The following is a 13,965-nucleotide window of genomic DNA, read 5'->3' as shown; positions in this document are numbered from 1 at the left end:
AGTGACGAACCATTCAAAGTTTGTTGAACAACTACATAAACATATCATTCTTACCGTTGTTAGGACGAAAGCATGTGTTATCATGTTTTACTCATTTGAACAGAAAAACAAAACATGGAGCGAGCTCACCAATTGCTAATTCATTTTTGAACAAACCAATTTCAACTCCGTCAACACAAAACGCACAAGCTGATGTACATGTTAAATAACTTCGAAGACGTGCGCTAAACGAACTCGATTGCTTCGACCCTCTCAGAACCTTCTCAAAATTTATTAGAAGTCGTAAAATGTATGAGCTGTTGTATCATCATGTAGAGGTGTAATAAAATTTCGGCTCTGGAGCACAAAGAACCAAAAGATGTTGCTTGGGTGTAGTTTTCCATCTTCAATATAGACGAATTCCGTAAAATGCCCTATTCCCGGCCGCTACACGTCTTTTCACTTGGCGGGAACGTCGTTGTCACATGTCACAAGTGTTCCGAGGTAAAAAAAAATTCTTCAACAACTTCAAACACATCTCCATCAAACACTACCTCAGCACCTACACCACCAAGCCTGACTCTATCTCTACCTGCAACCATGTACTTCGTTTTGGTAGAATTAATGGTCAGGCCTATCCTCGCTGTCTCCCTCTTCAGAGGCACGAAGGCCTCTTCCACTGACCTGCGATCGATTTCAATGGATTACCTGCGTTGTACTTGTCCACAGTTGATCAGCAGAAGTTCTTTCGTTTTATTTTGTATGAAAAAGGCATCTAACTTCAAATTTTTCGTAAATGAAAGCATTAATCGAAAAAAAAAATAGTAGACGTGATTGTCATTATTATTACGTACAACCGGTACCAAATATGTTTTTCGAAGAAAGTTCCCAATTTTGAGAAATAATTCGTTAGATACATTTCGCCATACAAATATTGTTTACGTTACCTTTTAGCGATTTTTCGTGCAAAGACACTAGCGCATGTGCGTTCTGTGCGGTAAGTAGCGAATCAGGCCATGTATGTAACCCATTAGGTTTATATCGTACGCAAAGCCAAGGAGCATGTGCGACCTTGTGATAATAGTGCCATTTCTCTGCACGCCAGACCCCTAATAGCACCATCGACTGCGATGTTGAACAGTAAATTCGAAAGTGCGTCCCCCTGCTTCAACCCGTCTAACGTCACGAATTAGGTTGACACCTCGTCTGCGATCCGAACACTTGATTTCGAACCATCCAGCGTAGCACGTATCAGCTTAATTAGTTTCGCCATGTTCAGATATTATCTGCAACAGTTCATTTCTTTTCACTGAGTCGTACGTCGCCTTGAAATCAATAAACAGATGGTGAGTCTGCTAGTTATACTCCCAGAATTTGTCTAGGATCATTCGCAAGCTAAACATCCGGTCCGTTGTTGAACGGCCCTCACGAAAATTAGCTTGGTATTCACCGACGAAGGACTCCTCGAGCGGTCTCAGTCTGTTAAACAGGATGCGTGACAGAATTTTGTACGCCGAATTCAGCAGGGTAATTCCTCTGTAATTGGCACACTCCAGTCTTTGCCCTTTCTTGTAGATTGGGCGTATGAGGCCATCCAACCATCCGGTGGGCAATTTTTCGTCCGCCCATACCTTAAGATGTGCTTGGTGGATCGATTGATAAAGCTGCTCGTTTCCGTGCTTGAGAAATTCGACCGGGATCTCGTCCTTCCCAGCAGCCTTACAATTCTTCAGCTCGCTGATAGCCTTTTAACCTCTTCTATGGTCGGTGGATCCACAGGATCGTCATCGTCAATGTTCAACTTGTCCCTCGCTACATTTACCATTTTCAGCAGCCAGCCCCCGCCGTTTTATCGGTATCCGATATATCATTCCGGTTCATCCTTTCTTGAGCTTCAGCTACCATACTTTCTTCGTGTTACCTTTTTTTCTGCGGTGGATTTGCTTTTCTTCGGCGCTCGCTGCCCTGTAACGCTCTCTGTTCTGTCTTGTACCGACCACAAGCATACGGCTTCTGGCGACATTCTTCATGTCTGTCATTCTCTGGCACTCTTCATCGAACCAGTCGTTTCGTCTTCGTCGTCGACCAGTGCCAATCACTACCCGCGCCGTTGTTGTCACAGCTTCTTGGATAGGGTCCCACAGGCTGTCGACGTCTCCAGCAACGTTGATTCTTCCCAACTGCTCGTCTAGTTGCTGACGGTATTGCGCAGCTACTCCATCAGTCGACATGCGTTGTATATTGAAGCACAGCGTTCTGTTTGTTCTGGAACTCGTGACGCTGGATAACCGAGCCCAAATTTTAGCTACAATGAGATCATGATCCTAGTCGATATTAGGGCCTCGGAAGGTCAGGCCATGACATCTGAGAAATATCGCCCATTAACCAACACGTGGTCTATTTGGAAGCAGGCATTGCCAGGTGTGTTTGTGGATATTCTTTCGTGCGAAGTAGGTACTGCTGATAGCCATCCCCCTAGCAACAGCGAAGGGTACTAGCCGCAGGCCATTATCATTGGTAACGAAATGGAGGCTTTCCGTTCCAATGACGGGTCGAAAGAAATCTTCTTTCCCGATCTGCGCATTCGTGTCGCCGATGACTATCTTGACATTTTGTTTTGGGCACTCTCCGTAGGCCTTATCCAGGCTCTCATAGAACTCATCCTTCATGTCATCGGGCTTATCGTTCGTTGGCGCATATATGCTGATCAGGCTGTAGTTGAAGGACTTGCCCTTCATTCTCAACCACAGATTCGGTCGCTTTCCGGTTTCCACCGAATAATTCGCTTCATCTGCTTCCCAATCACTATGATTCCAACTCCACGTTCTGCTCTGTCGCCACCGCTGTAGTAGCTGTGGTATTTGAATGAAGTGTTGGCGATGGGGTCCACCGCTCGGAATTCACGTTCTCCGGTTCTCGGCCAGCTTATTTACTGGATAGCTGCCACGTTCACGCCGACATTCGTTGTCCTTTATTCGTTGCCGGGTTTGTTGCCGTATAATCAATCCGTTTGCTCTACTTTTGCCTTTCTTGGTTGGTGAAGAGTCTTCGATAGGCCACATAAACAGGGTTGCGCTACCCACATCGTGCTAGAGGGGCAGCCTTTTTTTTTTTTTTTTTTTCCTTCTAAGCAATGGGGGGATAATCTGCTCAACAGACTCCGGACCGAGGTCCGGGAGTGTGGGGTTGGGGACCATTTACTACGTACAAGCAGTAAACAGGACTACACCCCCGACCCACTAAACCATTTCCATTGCCGCCAAACCCTTCGTCTCTCCGGGACCACCAAGAAGGCATTGCTTCGGAGAGGGGCTATTGCACATCGCATCCTCCAGGTTAGCTGCGTAGCCATGCAGCAACGAACATCGATGACACGCTTATGGGGGTCCACCAAGGTAGCATGCTGGCGCATTGCCAGCTTCCCGGGTGGTCCTCACCTCCCGTTGTCCGCTGAAGGCGGGCAGGGTCGACCACTAAGCCAGCGCCCAGCTGCACCGCAGGTATCAAGAACTGATACTGCGGGCTTCGCAATTTGACCTACTGAAGGCTCAGGCCCTATCAGCTAGCACCAGCTGGGATTGCTGACGAAGGGGCCTCCACCTGCCCCGAACAACCAGAGGCTCGTATCCACCCAGTAGGCCGGCGCCACGACAGCAGCGCTACCAGGATGTTCTCCCCGCGGCCACTTAATCGCTGTAAGGGTCGATTTCGACCGTAGGGCACCGGTATGACCTACCTAGCCGACTGCGAACCCTTGGACCACCTGTTGATTAGCGTCTGCACTAGTCACTCCTCGAGTCCACACGCCACCTCCTTTGGAGTTCCGAGACGATGTGGGTGATGTTAGTTCCCCATGGCGCCTATTGACCCAGATATCTAACCTCGGAATCAACCTGTGAGTCCACACTCCCTTGGTGGAACTGTCCCACGCACGCTGCCATTTGACCATGGAGGCCAGTCTGGCAGTCCTGCGTATGCCTCTTGTGCCGCGCATTTCGAAGCACTCTATGTCTTCCATGATAAGGATACCAATAGGCATCATACCGGTGATGACACAAAGTGCATCGTGTGACACGGTACGGTACGCGCTCGCAACCCTCAGGCACATTAGCCTATAAGTACTCTCTAGCTTGCTACGGTAGCTATCGGTACTCAAAGCCGTGCCCCAAGCCGGGCCACCATACCTCAGTATGGACGAGGCGACACTGGCCAGAAGCTTACGCTTGCTGGCGTACACCGCAGAGCTATTGGACATCATCCGGGACAGTGCCACAATAGCTGTGGAGGCTCTCTTGCAGGCATAATCGACATGGCTACCGAAGGTAAGCTTGTCGTCGATCATCACCCCCAAGTGTTTGACGGAGCGCTTCGAAGTGATTGTGCAGTCGCCTACACTGATCACCGCTTGCTGCACCGACTTTCGGTTGTTGACAACAACAGCCTCAGTTTTGTGGTGAGCCAATTCCAGTTTCCTGGAGCTCATCCACTCCTCCACAATTGCGATCGAGTGGGCTGCAGTCAATTCCACTTCTTCGATCGATTCACCGTAGACCTCCAGCGTAATATCGTCGGCAAAGCCAACGATGACCACCCCCGCCGGGAATTTTAATCTCAACACCTCGTCGTACATGACATTCCATAACACCGGACCCAGGATGGAACCTTGCGGGACTCCTGAGGTTATGTGAAAGCACTTCCGACCCACCTCTGTGTCATAGACTAATACCCGATTCTGGAAGTAACTTCCGAGAATCTTGTACAGGTACTCGGGTATCCCCAGACGCAGGAGCGCATCAGCAATAGCCGCCCAACTGGCACTATTAAATGCATTCCTTACATCCAGAGCCACTACTGCGCAGTAGCGAATACCTCTCCTCTTACGCTGGAGTGCTATCTCAGCGGTTTTCTTAACCATCAGAATAGCGTCTACAGTGGACCTCCCTTTCCGGAAGCCGAACTGGTTGCCTGAGAGACCATTTACACCCTCGGTGTACCTCGACAGTCTGTTGAGGATGATCTTCTCGAGCACTTTCCCCACCGTGTCAATCAAGCATATTGGTCTATACGCCGACGGGTCACCGGGTGGTTTCCCCGCCTTTGGCAATAGTACCAGGCTCTGCCTCTTCCACGCATCTGGAAATACTCCCTCGTCCAGGCATATCTGCATAGCAGATCTGAACATACCGGGAGCCTCCAAGATTGCGACTTTGAGGGCCAGGTTTGGAACTCCGTCCGGACCTGGTGCCTTCCCCATGCTTAGGGATTTTGCAATCCCTACAAGTTCCTCATCAGTTACTCTATCCTCATCGCCAGCCCCAATCCCCGGCTGTCCTACAAAAGGAGGCCATGGGCTAGGGTTGTGGCGCGGGAAGAGCCCCTCGATGATCCACTCCAGCATCTGTGGAGATTGCTCCGTAGGAGCAATTGCACCTCTTGTCTTCGCCATTACGATCCTGTAGGCATCACCCCACGGGTTCGCGTTGGCACTCTGACAGAGTCCCTCGAAGCAGGCCTTTTTGCTTGCCCTTATCTCAGACTTCAGCGCGACTTTGGCAGCGGTGAACACCGCCCGTCGTTCTTCACGCTCCTGCTCGGTACGTGCTCGCTGCATCCGTCTCCTGGCCCGTAGGCAGGCACGGCGCAGGTTCGCAATAGCTTGAGTCCACCAGTATGTCGGTGGTCTCCCATTCCTAGGGTGGACTTTTCTAGGCATGGTCGCATCGCATGCACGCGTAAGCACCGCTACCAGTTCGTCCCCGCTTAGCCCGAGTAGGTTACGCTCACGGCGGAGCGCCTCCCTAAGTACTTCATCATTGAAGTACGATGTCTTCCACCTACGAGGGCTTGGCCTTGGCCTAGCCGCTTCCTCAACCCGCTGCCTGCTATTTTTGTAGTCGATACTGTAGCGAACCGCCAGGTGGTCGCTGTGAGTGTAGGCATCGTCTACCCTCCAGTTCGAACTACTCGTTAGGCCAGGACTACAAAAAGTAACGTCGATAATCGACTCCGCTCCGTTACGGCTGAAGGTACTTTTGGCACCAACATTAGCCAGATCGACATCTAGCACGGCCAGTGCCTCTAGCAGGATTTGACCTCGCTGGTTCGTGTTACGGCTTCCCCATTCCACGGCCCAGGCATTGAAGTCACCCGCTATTACAACTGGCCTTCGCCCTGTCAGCGCGGTCGTCATACAGTCCAGCATCTGCGTGAACCGCTCAGTCGACCAACTCGGAGGCGCATAGCAGCTACAGAAGAGGACCCCGTTTACTTTGGCGATCACGAAGCCCTCGTAGGTAGTAGACACCAACTGCTGGACAGGGTATTTACCCGTTGTCCATATCGCCACCATTTTTCCGGATCCATCCACGACCCAGTTGCCGTTGCCGGCGGGTACTCGGTATGGGTCCGATATGATGGCGATGTCCGTCCCCCACTCAGCAACTGACTGGTACAGCAGTTGCTGAGCTGCGTCACAGTGGTTCAGGTTCAGCTGCGTTACCTGCACTGTGACTTTTCGTTGATGGCTCGTTTGAAGGTCGGGCACCTTGAGCCTCCCGTTGGGTGATTGTTGTTCACGGACTTGCCGGAACAAATCAAGCACTTGGGAGGGTTCTTGCAGCCTAGTGCCTTATGACCTTCCTCACCACAACGCCTGCACAACCTAGTCCTATCAGGGCCTTTACAGCCCCAGGACTTGTGTCCAGGTTCCCTGCACCTAAAGCAGATCACTGGTTGCTCATGTATGTTCAGTGAACATACTGACCAACCAACCTTGATCTTACCTACCTTAGCGGACTTATTTGCGTCTGCCACAGGTAGGTGTACTAAGGCCACCTGAGTACCTGCCGGACCTTTCCGTAGCTGAACGGCGGTGGTGGGCACCTGCACTTCGCACTGTTGCCGCAGTGCCGTGACGAGCTCTTCTGCGTCAGTGATCTCGTCAAGGTTCATCACCTTCAGAGTCACTGACTGCGTCAGAGCCCTCACTTCAACACCAGCGCCAAGGACCTCTTCCGCCAAACTTTTGTAGACGGCGCCCTTGCGCTCCTTGTCGCGCTTAAGCTCTAGGATCATTTCACCTGTACGAGTGCGTCTGACACTGCGTACGTCGGCTCCTAGATCCGCAAGCTTCGCGTCACTGCGCATCGCCTTCAGGACTTCCGAGTACTTGGACTCTTCCGTCTTGATGATGATCGCATCACCCTTTTCGCGCTTGGCACCTACCCTCCTACCTTTCTTAGGTCTGGTATCCCTGCGCTCCTGATTCTCCTGTTTCTTCTTCTTCTTCTTCCTCACTACGGTTGTCCAGGGGGCGTCCCCCCCCTGCTCCGCCCTGACCTGTGGTGATGGAGGACCTCTCAAAGGTCGCAACCCCCTGTTCCCATCACTCCGTGAGGGGCCAGCCTTTTCGGGCCCACCCTTCTCGGCTTTCCGGGACGCCTGGCTGGGGTCCGATTTTCCGGCACTTCTGCCGGTTTTCGGGGTCAGTATCCGCCTGGCCTTACGAGCGCCGCCGGGTAGCTCCTCCCCTGACGGCTGCCTCGCGCGCTTCTGCGATTGCTTGCTGTAAGCATTCGCTTCCACGCTTTTGGGGCTGCCCGCGAAAACGAAGGGTTCCGTCTGGGTAGACTTCGGCACCTTCAGTTCCACGGGTTCTGCCGCAGCCACAGTCACCATGGGTTCAGCATGGTTTTGCTTGGCCGCCAACATTGACTTACGAAGTCTAAGCAAGGCCTGCTTGAGGTCCTTGCTGATGTTAGACTTCGAGGACGCAAAGTCAATTATGGAGTCGAGCTGCTGTGCAGCCACTTCCATCGCAGAGAGCCCATCTCTACTTTTATTGATGGCCCTCATCAACCACGCTCCATCCATAACTTCACCCGATGCGTTAGCCGGGGATGAAATATGGGTTCCAGCACTGGCACTACGTGCACTGCTGCCTCCTCCTGCTTCTACTCTCCTCAACGGAGATCTAGCTAGCCCACTTCTTGCGAAGGGGTTCGCTTCCCTACTACTGCTACTACCTGCACTTCCACTACTAATCTGATTGTTGTTTGAATTTGTACTCATTTTGGATCCCACGAGTAGCACGGGAAAAGAGGTCAACCACGCCAGAGCCCTGCATTAACGCGGTAAGGGACAAAATACTGTGAGGGGTGCCCAGGTGCCCCACAGGCTCCGTTAATGGCCGAACATCTTTTTCACCCCTTCGACCATTCATTCCTCAGCACGGTTTTTCGCATCACACCTTGAATTGGGGTTACCCCGTTTGGTGGACTCTTACCACCGGAACGGGTTGTCCGTAGTTCTATTCTGGACGCCGGAACTACACGGCCAAGAGGGGCTGCCTCCTCGGTGCTGAAACGATACAGTATTGTCCGTTTGTTCTTTATATAGTGACCACGGTCATAGCCATCACAACCATCCACCTTTATCAGGGCTTTGGACCTGTAGCTCTGATTCTCAATAGTTTCAAGTTTTTTCGGACATGCTACTATGATGAGCCGTCATGCGCTAGCGGTGTGGTGAGCTAATTTCATAAAAGCAAAATATCACTCCGACGACGCGAAAACCTTAACTTGATTGCACTCAGAACTAAAAAGAGGAAAAAACTTCGGCAACGACGCAAAAAAAAAAACGATTTTTCTGGTAAAGAGCGAGTGACCAATCGAGCAATCGATCAAGCCCTCAGCCCGATCCACTGTCCAGCTCTCGAGACTTGTGCTCCTGAAAATCTGAGGGTTGGCTTCAAAGCATCATCCCTTTTGCTCGGGCTTTAACAAAGCACTGCCCAGCAGAATGCGTGCAGGATGAACCAACTAATTTCCGATATAGACACTTTTTTCTAAAACTGCACCAGCAGAATTTGCGGAGACGATAGAAACGTGACCGATCAATTTTCAACACATTCGTTCACGTGCGCTGCCTACTGCGATCCCCAATATGTATGAGAGAGTTTTGTACTAAAACTCTTGCTACTTATAAGATTTCAAATACATTTTTTTTGTTTTTATTTTCTTTGGATTTTTTTTATATTAAAGTGCTTCATATAAGCTTTTTCTTGGGAAATATTTAATTGTCTATTACTGATTTTCATTTTTTTGTTTTGTTTTTTTTTTTACCGAGTTTTTTGACGAATGGTATAGGTACATATAAATGCAGTACTGTAACGAATTGATAATAGTTTTTTTTTTATCAATTATTGCTTGTTTGGATTTATTTTATTAACTATTTTTGGATGAACTACTGATGGTTATACCTTTCATAGGGCATGATAATATTTTTCTTTTATCCGTGCGTTCCTTCACTTTGCGTGTTGCTTCAGGATAGATTGTGTTGATGCTACCGGCTTCAGCTCAAAAAACATTTCCCGGTTACAGTATGATTAGTCGTATCAGGTGTCCAATATGAGAATGATCTTTTAGATTTGCTAAAAATTTTGATTGCCTATCTGAAACATTAGCTAGAGTTATGGATCCATAAATGAGTTATTGTTGATGGATCCTGATTTAAGTTCGTATTTTGCGGTACCTAGGGAACTTCAATATGGAAAATTTATCAAAGCTAAACAAATATGTAAACATATCATCAATGAATGATTCCACGGGGCACCCCCCGCACATTGGTCCAGATTTTCAAATAGCTGGCAAAACCCCATCTCTATACTTAGTATTTAGTTAAAAACCAAATTCAAACAATCATTTACTAGAGGGTCTTGCCCGGGATTTCCCGGGACAAAAATCCCGGGATTTCCTGGGATTTAAAAAATCCCGGATCCCGGGATATTTTTCGAAAATCCCGGGAAATCCCGGAATTTCAAAGGAAACATCATAAGCCCTGATCAAGCAGCAAAAAAATCAGTTTATGCAACATGAGATGATTATATAATCGTTGTCTACTTCCCTTTCATTACCTCAAAACAGCAATTTAGAATTTCACTTTAGTTCTAAGACCAAATTTGCATTCTTCAGCAGTCAAAAACAACTTTTACTATGTTCTTGTGATGGATGAGGAATACGGAGATAATTAGTTGGATGGTTTATTGAGAATGTCGCAAAGACAAAAAGTCCTTTTTAATGCATCGTGGAGAAATGGATTTTTTTTCGTATGAGAGTAGTGGCCATAAGACTGCAAAAAAGTTTAAGAGCCTCTACCATAACAGTAGTAAGGTACCCCGGGGCAAGTGAGAATACGGGGTAAGTGGGGCGTTTCGTCATAGCTCACTTAGGAAAAGTTTTTCATGGGGGTATTCTTCTGGAAAGTTGAAGATACAATGACAAGGAATGTATTTAGTACTAAACATATTGTTATTTGTATTAACATGTGATTCATGTAACAGTTGTCAGTTCAGCACCATTTTCAACTTGCAAGACAAATTGTGACTCGATTCACGTCTTGCATTGACTCACAAAAAATAAATGTGTTATAAATCGAATATTCATCTGTAAGCTACAATTTTAAGTATTATTACAAGCTGCAAACGATAAACCAGTATTTTGTTTTCATTTCATATGAAATTTTAGATGGTCTATCTTACCTCAAAATATGTTTGTACCCGGGGTAAGTGGGAACTATCAAAACAAAAACCAGAATCAAAACTTTTCGTATACGTTTCATACATTTTCCAGGAGAGTAGCACTAAAACATTCAAACAAATGATTTTTATCAAAAAAGATCAATCTCAAATTACGTAATTGCATAAGAGGGAGAAGAAAAGTGTAATTATTCTTTATTTATTTTTTTTATTTTTGAAATACGACTTCAAAATTGAACAAGCACAAAGATGGAATTAGAAAAGCATCATGAGAACGATTATTTTCTATTTTATTTAAGTTTTATTTGTTATTTCTACCAAATTAAGTAGAGATGGAAAACAATTCCACCCATTGAGTGGTTTTCTGCCATGCATATAAATAATAACAAAATATATTTATAATTTCGTCAATTGTTGATTGTTTATGAGTTACATTTTAATTAACAACTTATAAATGATATATTTTGAACATGTTTTATTCCTTTTTACGCTTTTATTGAGTAATTTTCATTTAATATTAAATGTGAGATGACATACTATTAAATAAAGGTTTTCTTCCTAAAACGTTACGTATTTTATGGTTGATCCCTTATGTACATCAAATATGTACTAAAAATTAAATATCTATGACTTATCAATCCTATTATTGTAATGGGTGACTTACTGATGTGGATTGATGCATGAAACTGGATATGTCCCACTTGCCCCGTTTAGCGAGGTAACTGCGTCCAATGGCTCATTCTAAAACTCTCTTCCAAGGTTTTCACAATTTCGAAATTATTCGACCAGTTTCATGCACACACCAGCAAATATATTGCCAACATGTGATTGTGTTGTTGGATTTTAAAAATATTGACATTTGAAAATTTTATTGAACAATTTGTTGGAACTAACGTTTTTTTCGTTCCCACTTGCCCCGCGGTACCTTATTTTTTTTCTTATGAGAGAAGAAATAGGAGTCGCAATATTTTTACTTCTGCATGGTCTTATTAGTGAAATGGAACCACAAATTCGTCTATAAAACCGTTTCAAGTCTCAAACCGTTTCGAGTATACTATACTAGAGACGGCCATATTGTTGAGGTCAAATTAAATTGAATTGAATGTTATAATAGGGGAGGTGTGCCAGTATTCACCACCTTAAGGAAGAATATTGCTCATAAATAAATCACAAGTCATTTGATTACTGTCAATACGTTTAACGAAAGCTTTCAATCCATGTTCAGTAGTAAAAATATAAGTAAAAATATAAAAACTGATTGGAAACTTTGTTTGTATTAAAAATTTGGGTGGCGAATACTAGAACACTTGCCCCAGTATTCGCTACGTTTTTAATTTCAGTTCCTCAATTCGCCATATACGTTGATTTCTTATGAAAGGTGGTGAATCAGGAGCGCCATGGCACAGAGGCACAGAGAAGCAAATATTTTAAGAGAAATGATTACTTTCTATTATTTCCTGAGCAAATTTTGAGATTTCTGAGAATGTTTCCGTATCCTCTGAAAGCAATTTAACCAACACTAAACAATTGGCAGCCATATGTGCCGTAAAACGCTATATAATTTGGGGAGGCGAATAACTGGTACATGGCGAATACCGGTACACCTTCCCTACTAAATTCGGTTTTCATTTACTTATATTCCGTTCAATCGTGATATAATTGCGTCAATGTTGTACACAAACGTCATAAAAACGTCGCGTAAAAGAAGAATTAATTATAATTCAACATGATTTAGTGAATCTCACATTAATCATTCAGGGTATTGAAAAATAAATATATTTTAAGTTTCAACCAATTCAGAAGAAGAAGAGAACAACCTTCTTTTGGAAAAGTTTATAAACCAAATATAGTTTCAATATCATACAAATTGGCAACGTTGAGTGTATTTTTCAAAGGCTTATTACATATTCAATTCGGTATGATCATAAAATGCACTTTTAATAGGTTTCGACCGCTTTTCGCTAGCTTCAAAATAATTTTGTAAAATCCCGGGAAATCCCGGGATTTTGGAAATGAAAATCCCGAATCCCGGGATTTTTTCAAGTCCGGGAAACAAGACCCTCTATCATCTACTATATCAGATAGTTAAAAATACGTACGAGAAGTTAAAAATAAACATGTTTTTCTACATGTCCAGACGTTAAATAGCTGCACATGTCCAAAAACCAAAATTTAAGTTTCAAAACTCAACTCATCAATTTTCTCCAAAACCCGTGAAAATTTTGTGTTTAAGCATATTATTTTCTGGTCGATAACTCATTCTCATATAGATTTATCATCTTCGGATACAAATTTATATTCAAGTGTCGTTAACCTTATTTAATTAATACTTATTGTTGTAAGCACTTCAAATATTTAAAGAAGAGCTTCTTTATACCGTACAAATCGCTCCCCGCCACTTCCAACGGAGATATCTTACTCAAACACGCGTTCAAGACTAAGGAACCGATAGAAGATGATTCTTCTTGCCTAAGCTTGCTTAAACGATAGTTGTTACAAAAAGTTGAAAGCCAAAAAACGTATGAAAAACAAAATTTGTGTTAGAATGTTGCCCTTTGACAACCAAAAAATTGTGACTATGCCCGAATTAGAGTCTTCATCCCTAAATCATGTTCCAAGACACTTGTAATGGCAAAAAATAGTGAAATAATGAGATTGTGCAATTTATGCCATGATTTTTGATCCATGAAACTGGACCAATTTGGGGAGATTATTTTTTTGGGTTAAAGGAAGCCTTTCTGAAAAATTCAGCTCATTTGGTCGTTCCATAAGCTGGCGCATTTGAATTGAAGTTAATATGGGATTGTCAGCTCAAACATATGAGAAAAAGCACATCATCTCCTTTTTGGTTCAGGAAAATTGATGATCACGTTCAATTGAACCCAGAATGTCAAAAACACTACCGTAATTTTGGGAGAAATTGATCACTTTTCACGATTTTTCTGGTCTGTTTTCCATAACGTTGATAATGTCAAACAACTGAATGCAGGAAAACAAGTACAAAGGTGAGCCTCATTGGCTCATATTCCGAAATTTTCTTACAGATGTAATTTTAGTGCTAAAAAATATCTCTAAAATATAAAATCGTGGGATCTCGTTTCGTGGTGAACTTGATCATTTGTCATTGCGATTATTGACAATTTTCAAAACATCTCTACATAATAAATTTGAGCTCCCTGAATCTGAATATGCTTGCTAAATTCTTAATGATATTATATTTATAGAAATAATGAATAATTAAGATTCAAGAATTAAGCGGAAAACGCCTAAATGTAGGCAATTTACCAAGGAATTTCAAACTATCTAACAGAAAATCAAACATTTCAACCAAATGAGCAAATTGGTACGAGTTTTGGTGACGAAATCTGGTTGAGGATATGTTTTAAGTATCCTCACAAACTTTCAGGTTTATACCATGTTCAAATCCTTGTTTAGAACTAGAAGTTTATGGA

The sequence above is a fragment of the Aedes aegypti genome, chromosome 3, assembly GCF_002204515.2.
Source record: "Aedes aegypti strain LVP_AGWG chromosome 3, AaegL5.0 Primary Assembly, whole genome shotgun sequence".
NCBI classification, from domain to species: domain Eukaryota; kingdom Metazoa; phylum Arthropoda; class Insecta; order Diptera; family Culicidae; genus Aedes; species Aedes aegypti.
The sequence above is the reverse complement of the archived record's forward strand: the minus strand, read 5'-3'. Positions refer to the sequence as shown.